Genomic DNA, 8,819 nt, shown 5'->3' with positions numbered 1-8,819 from the left:
AACTTGTCTTCTATTAAGCGCCAAAGCCAGATTAAATGACACAAGTTTATGTACTAGCGACAGAGAGCACACATCGTCCATGTAAAGGTCACGCACAAGGTCACTCGATGTATCAACCAACATTAGATCAATTATGTGACCGCACATCGATGTAGGTTTATCCACAATATTGATCAGATAAAACATTGCTACCGTTTCTATAAAAAGTTGTACGTAGCGAGACTTTGTGTCATCAAGCCAAAGGTTAAAGTCGCCCCATACAATAATATTCGTGCTTACCATGTCAATAGTTTGTAAATATAGTTCAAACTCATCAATAAATATACTGATACTAGCAGCAGGTGGTCTATATATCATCACAATCGTTAATTTATTTCCACTAATTTCACACTGAACTTGCAATAATTCGAAACACACACACACACACACACACACACACACACACACACACACACACACACACACACACACACACACACACACACACACACAAACACACACACACACACACACACACACACACACACACACACACACACTCACACACACACACACTCACACACACACACACACACACACACACACACACACACACACACACACACACACACACACACACACACACACACACACACACACACACACACATACACACACACACACACACACACACACACGCATATACACACACACACACACACACACATACACACACACACACACACACACACACACACGCATATACATAAATACACGCACACAAACACACACACACACACACACACACACACACACACACACACGCGCGCGCACACACACACACACACACACACACACACACACACACACACACACACACACACACACACACACACACACACACACACACACACACACACACACACACACACACACATATATATATATATATATATATATATATATATATATACATATATATATATATATATATGTACAATACTGAATGGGTCTCAGTGATTAAAGACACAATTTTATCAACCGTAATACACTTTGATTCTAAGCCATCAACATCAGAAGAACCGTGGAGACAACGCAGAAATTGAAACGTGGTACGCCCGAGGACTCGAACCTACGGTCCGCACGTGACCAGTGCAGCAATGACTTAAACCATTAAGCCATCTCTCTTGATGGTGTAATGGTTTAAGTCAATGTTGCACTGGTCACGTGCAGACCGTAGGTTTGAGTCCTCGGGCGAACCACATTTCAATTTCTGCGTTGCCTCCACGGTTCTTCCGATGTTTATGGCTTAAAATTAAAGTTTATTGTGGTTAATGAAATTGTATATATATGTATATATATATATATATATGTATATATATATTTATATATATATACATTCATATATATCTAATTGAAATTAGCTGGGTTTAGGATGGAGTAAAAAAATTAATTTGCAAATTTAATTTTTAAACTAATTTTAAAGAAAACCTGCTGCGGATGGTTTATCCTAGCTTGGTTCTTCCTTCTTGAAATGGATGGGGGAGTAAGTGGGTTGACTTACTCGTAAGATTGGGGCGCCGTGGAGAAGGTCACGTTCGCTTGGTATGAATCGCGGGAACTCAGTAGAAGTCGGCACCGGCTCCTCAATGAGTCCCTCCCTTATAATTGGGGAGGGGTTGCAGAACTGGCGGTGGCTTCTAGGTGACAAATCAGCTGGGTAAGTCGGGGGACGACCGCGAGCTGATATGAATCCACTGCAGATGGACCTTCTTGCGGGTTCGTTGAGTTATCACCAGCTGGTAGGGAGGTCGTGTGTCTCTCTCGTGGTAGTGGGTGTGGTTTGGCACCAATTAGCACCAACGATATGCACTATGGTGTCGTAAGGGATAGTGGTTCCACAATGCCGCGCGTGCAATAGTCACTTCAAGAGAGTTAATGGAATCACTCATTGCTAGTTTCGCACGTACGCAAATCGAAAATGTTCGTATTAACGGGATCGAATTTGACAGGTCTGTTAGAGTAACGCTGACGTGTTTGTTAGTGATTAGCACTATGTCGGACATGAACAAAATGTCACATATGAACGAAAGTTTTTATTGTACCACCAGCACAATGCACTTCGGTGAAATAGGAATGGTCTAGTAAGTACCACTGAGATCATTCCTTTTGTATGGGTGAAACATTTATCTACTGAAGCACTTATAGGCACTTTTGGGTCAATATCCGTACATGGAAGACACTAACTCCAGTTTCTGGGGATGCTAGGTGGTTTTATGCTGCTACCAAAAATCCACAGGTGACGTGTATTGCAATAAAATTCACCTTTGCCTTTCCTTAACTATATTTAGCAATTTAAACACACAGCGCAGATCCTCCGGGATCTACTTTTACCTACTCAGCATCATGGTGAGGAGAGCTACCAGATTTACAATCTTAATCTTATTGCTCTTATAAATGGAAAGTTTAAATATGTTATATCATAAGGCTTTTGTTCTCTTATGTGATTATTTCATTGTGATTTAATCTGTGTTCGGGTTTATTTGGGGGTGTGGCATATGTGTGCTTTGGAGATGTGTTTCTGGTTACTCAGCCATTATCACGTACTGAACATGTGATGGTTGGTCACCTAGGGCGTGGATGGGTGTTCGTTCGTATGTGTGTTTTGATGTAGTTTTCCATGGGTAATATTATAATATGTAAGTTTACAAGGGGAAAAATACCCTTGGTACTTAGATAGATTTATATTCTATATATGAAGAGTTTTTTCCTCTTTATAAGGGAGGTAGCTAAGTCAGAGACGCGCCCATTCCCACCTATTTCCTTTCATTCCACCACCCTTTTCGACCCTCCCATCTCAGCTCCTAATGGATGACGGGTCATCCCTACATTTGCCAACTGCCCTCGGTCAAACGCAATGCAACAAGACACAGTGCATCCATAGCATTTAAATCTTTCATCTCTGCTTCTCTTAAATCCCAAGTCTCTACCCCATACAATACCGTAGACACAATCACCCCTTCAAATAATATCCTCTATGTATCTATTCCCATGTGCCTATTTCTCATAACACTTTAATATCCCACAAGATATTTTCGTTTTTCGCTCAATCTACATTTTACCTTCATGTCCACTCCTCCCTTCCCTGCCACATGTAACTAAATACCTAAACCTATCCACTTCCCCCGGCCTCTCTCCTTTTAGACTTCTAACTCACTGCCATCCTCTGTCCTTGTGCATCTCATCACCATGAGAGGTACATATACATATGAATATATATATATATATATATATATATATATATATATATATATATATATATATATATATACAACACTCACATACACACACACACACGCATACACACATACATACATACATGCATAAATATATATATATATATATATATATATATATGTGTGTGTGTGTGTGTGTGTGTGTGTGTATATACATATATATACATATATATATATATATACATATATATAAATATAAATATATACATATGCAATAAAAACACTAGGAGCGTGTGTTCACAAATGCATAAGTAACCACTAGGAAAAGTAAACTAACAAAGCAGAGTGCTTTCGTATAATTACATCTTCAGTGCAGATACAAAGAAGGAATTATAAAATGAAGAAACAAGGTACAGAATAAATGACATAATGAAGAGGGCATTCGGAGAGGTAGTGGAAGAAGTACACGTGACGGACGTTTGAACCGTCCTGGTAACCAACAAGTATGGGACAACTGCTCATAATTTATATTATAATTCAAATAGTTTTGAAATTTCATTAGAAATATAACTATCTTATTTGTACAAACCTTGATGAAGATTAACATTTATCCCTTTACTAGATTTGATCAAACTGCATTCAATTAAATTTCTTTCTGTTATGTTGTTGTTGCATGTGATGATTTTAGTGGTGTGATTCTAATCCATCTAATATCATTAATATTGGTAAAGCTTTTTGTAATTTAAAATGTGATAAAGATCTGCCTATAGATGATTTAAATATATGTAAAGGTGTTTTTTATGGTGCTTTAGCGAATAAGGTACCTCCCAGCTGTCCTGAACGTTTTAACATTGCTATTAATTCTCTCCAAAAGGACAGTGATTTACATATCACAAGAGCTGATAAATCAAACACCGTATTAATTATGAACAAAATGATTATTTAAACAAAATGGATGAAATACTTAAAGATCAAAGTACTTATGTCCAACTTTTAAAGAATCCTACTGAATCAGTGAATAGCCATTTCAATAAGAAGATAAAAGAATTGTTAAGTGGAAATAGTGAACTAATTAAAAAGTTTATTTCTATTAGCCCTCCTTTGCCTTACATGTATGGTCTAGTTAAGACATATAAACCAAATTAACCGGTAAGACCAATCGTTTCTTGAAAAGGTTCAGCTTCATATACACTTTCGAAATGGTTGGTAACAATTCTTAGTCCACTAGTTGGAACTATTTCCACTTCACATGTTAAGAACAGTTTAGACCTCATTAACAAACTAAGTGAGGTAAAACCAGATTATGAATTTAAATTGGTAAGTTATGATATTGTTAGTTTATTTACGCAAGTTCCTTTGGATGACCATTTAATCTATCTAAAAGAAGAGTTAAGTAAGCACGATTTACCATTACCTTCAGGCACCTTAATTGAACTGATCAAATTGTGTGTTCAAGATTGCAAATTCCAATTTAATGATAATTTTATTCTCACAAATTTGGCATGAGCATGGGTAATCCTCTCTCCCCCGTATTGAGTAATTTATATATGGAATTTTTTTTAAACTAAAATTTTAAGTAAGATCATTCCCCCCAACATAACATGGATGCGGGTCATTGAAGACATCGTATGTCTGTGGCCCATTCAAGATAATGTAAATTATTTTTTATGTAAACTTGATAATTTGGTCAGTTCCATTAAGTTCACGGTGGAGATAGAGAGTGAAGGTATTTTGCCTTTCCTTGATTGTAATATCTACCGCCGTGAAAGTGAGTTGAAGTTTAGTGTATATCGCAAACCAACCAATGTTTGTTCATATATACACTATTATTCCTCACAACCTGATGGCGTAAAGCGATCTGTTTTTTTTTTTTTTTTTTTTTTTTTTTATGTTCCTCAGGGTCCTACGCATTTGCAGCCCAGAGTACATCGATGACGAAATAAGATATATTTACGACATTGGTACTAAGCTACAATACCCCACACATGTTCTTGACACAGCTTACAATCGTGCTAAGAGGACATTTTATAACCTTAGGTCAACTCAAACTTTCAATATGAATAACTTGCTAATTCCACCGTACCAAGAGAATCTGCAAAACATTCCAAATATATTGGGTAAATTCAACATTAATGTAGTTTTTAACAATAAGAACACTATAAGACAATTGCTTATAAATAATTCTGTCAATAGTGATAAAGGGTGTGTGTAGAAAATACCTTGTAAATCATGTAATCAGTTTTATGTTGGTCAGACTGCTAAAACACTCAAATCACAAATCAATCAACACAAGAAATACGTTAGAGAGGGAAACCAAAATAGCGGTATATTCAACCACATGAACCATTTTAACCACCCAGTTGACCGGGATAACGCTAAAGTCATCACATAGGACAACAACATAATAGAAAGAAATTGAATTGAATGCAGTTTGATCAAATCTAGTAAGGGGATAAATGTTAATTTTCATCAAGGTTTGACCAATTAGATAGTTATATTTCTTATGAAATTTCAAAATTATGTAAATTATATAAATTATGAGCAGTTGTCCCATACTTGTTGGTTACCAGGACAGTTCAAACGTCCGTCACGTGTACTTCTTCCACTACCTCTCCGAATGCCCTCTTCACTATGTCATATATTCTGTAACTTTTTTCTTCATTTCATAATTCCTTCTTTGTATCTGCACTGAAGATGTAATTATACGAAAGTGCTCTGCTTCGTTAGTTTACTTTTCCTAGTGGTTACTTACGCATATATATATATACATATATATATATATATATATATATATATATATACATATATATATATGTATATATATGTATATATATATTTATATGTATACACGCACACACACACACACACACACACACACACACACACACACACACACACACACACACACACACACACACATGTATATACATGTATATATATATGTATATATATATTACAATATATGCATATATATATACATATATATATATATATATATATATATATATATATATATATATATATATAAATTGTTTTAGACAAATGAGAGAGTGATAGGTGGGGAAGGGTAAATGAAGATGGGCTTTTAGAATACGTCCTAACGTTTCGGTCACTATGACCTTCTTCAGAGGACTCGCTATGTTACATCGTGATCACAAATTTTATACTTGCAGTGGGAGGAACTCGCCAAGCTTCGAGTGTCAGGTCTTTTCCAGAGCGTTGATTATTAGGAGACTAGCTGCTTTGGAAAGGCATATAAATCCTTCTCTATCGTTGTTGTTCATTTGGGTATTTATATGAGCAGCTTCCACCGTCTTTCTCATTTTCTTCTGTAGTCCCTTATGTAAGATCTCGACTTTGTCCCAATCAGGTAGGTTGCTGCATTGTTCGAGGTGGCGAACAAGTGAGTTAGATGTACTGTATGCTCTTAAATCATTTTTATGTTCGCATAGTCTTTTTTCAATCCCTCGACCTGATTCACCGATGTATGCTAGGGGACAGCCGCTACATGGGATGCGATAAATCACACTAAATCCCCTAGCATACATCGGTGAATCAGGTCGAGGGATTGAAAAAAGACTAAGCGAACATAAAAATGATTTAAGAGCACACAGGACATCTAACTCACTTGTTCGCCACCTCGAACAGTGCAGCAACCTACCTGATTGGGACAAAGTCGAGATCTTAAATAAGACATAAGGGACTACAGAAGAAAACGAGAAAGATGGTGGAAGCTGCTCATATAAATACCCAAATGAACAACAACGATAGAGAAGGATTTATATGCCTTTCCAAAGCAGCTAGTCTCCTAATAATCAACGCTCTGGAAAAGACCTGACACTCGAAGCTTGGCGAGTTCCTCCCACTGCAAGTATAAAATTTGTGATCACGATGTAACATAGCGAGTCCTCTGAAGAAGGTCATAGTGACCGAAACGTTAGGACGTATTCTAAAAGCCCATCTTCATTTACCCTTCCCCACCTATCACTCTCTCATATATATATATATATATGTATATGTATATGTATATATATATATATATATATATATATATATATATATATATACATATATATACTAGCCAGATTACCCACGCGTTGCTCGGAGCAAATGTTGGTATTTTAAATTTTGATAGATTTTTTTGGAGAAAAGTTACACGTTTCAATACAACTCAGTGGAAAAGATAACAAAAATAGAATGTTAAGAAAGTAAGAAAAAATCAATTTGAGGAAGGAGACGCCCTTTGGAAATGAAATATACTCATCCAAGTAGCCTGGTTTATGGTGAATATATATGTTTTTGGGGTGAGTTCGAGAACAAACAAACAGACAGACATATAGAGGCTAATACTATTATAGTAGACACAAATTAAAGATAGTTATGCAAATACCTTGGGCTATAATGTTTCAAAATATACATGGTTATAGGGGTCTATCTGCAAAAACTTAGGAGGAGTTCGTGAATAATCCCTAACATAACCATACCCTACCTAATTTTAACACTTAACCCTAACCTAAATATATATTTTTAAATGAAATATAGTTATCCAAGTCCCTGGAGTGATAGGGTATCAAAATATATATAGTTATGGGGTCTATCTCCAAAACCCAAAAAGGAGTTCGTGAACAAACAAACAAACAAACAGAGAGAGACAGACAGACAGACAGACAGACAGACAGACAAACGAAAGATAGTTATCCAAGTACCTTGGGTAATAAGGTTTCAGAATGTATATGGTTATAGGGGTCTATTTGCAAAAACCTAGGAGGAGTTCGTGAATAATTCCTAACTTAACCATATCCTACCTAGTGTTAACCCTTCACCCTACCATTTTTTTTGGGGGGGGGGCGGGAATAAAATATTATCCAAGTACCTGGACTGATAAGGTATCAGAATATATATGGTTAGGGGGTCTATCTCCAAAACCCTAGTAGTTCGTAAACAAACAGACAGACAGACAAAAGAAAGATAGTTATCCAAGTACCTTGGATTATAAGGTTCCAGAATATATATGGTTATAGGTGTCTATCTGCAAAAACCTAGGAGGGGTTCGTGAGTAATCCCTAACCTAACCATGCCGCACCTAACATTAACTTTTAACCCTAACCAATATATATATATATTTTTTGTAAATGAATTATAGTTTTCCAAGTACCTAGAGTAATAGGGTATTAGAGTATATATGGTTATGGGGTCCATCTCCAAAGCTCTAGGAAGAGTTAATGAACAAACAAACAGACAGACAGACAGACAGAGGCTACTACTTTATGATAGTACTTTGTATAGTACTTTATTATAGTACTAGTGTGTGTGTGTGTGTGTGTGTGTGTGTGTGTGTGTGTGTGTGTGTGTGTGTGTGTGTGTGTGTGTGTGTGTGTGTGTGTGTGTGTGTGTGTGTGTGTGTGTGTGTGTGTGTATGTGTGTGTGTGTGTGTGTGTGTGTGTGTGTGTGTGTGTGTGTGTGTGTGTGTGTGTGTGTGTGTGTGTGTGTGTGTGTGTGTGTGTGTGTGTGTGTGTGTGTGTGTGTGTATGTGTGTGTGTGTGTGTGTATGCATATAATGTGGGATCAGGCGAATTTACCGACAACAATTCACCGACAACAATT

This window comes from Oratosquilla oratoria, chromosome 3, assembly GCF_046742065.1.
Source record: "Oratosquilla oratoria isolate Oo_2021 chromosome 3, ASM4674206v1, whole genome shotgun sequence".
NCBI lineage: Eukaryota > Metazoa > Arthropoda > Malacostraca > Stomatopoda > Squillidae > Oratosquilla > Oratosquilla oratoria.
Note: the sequence above shows the minus strand (reverse complement) of the source record.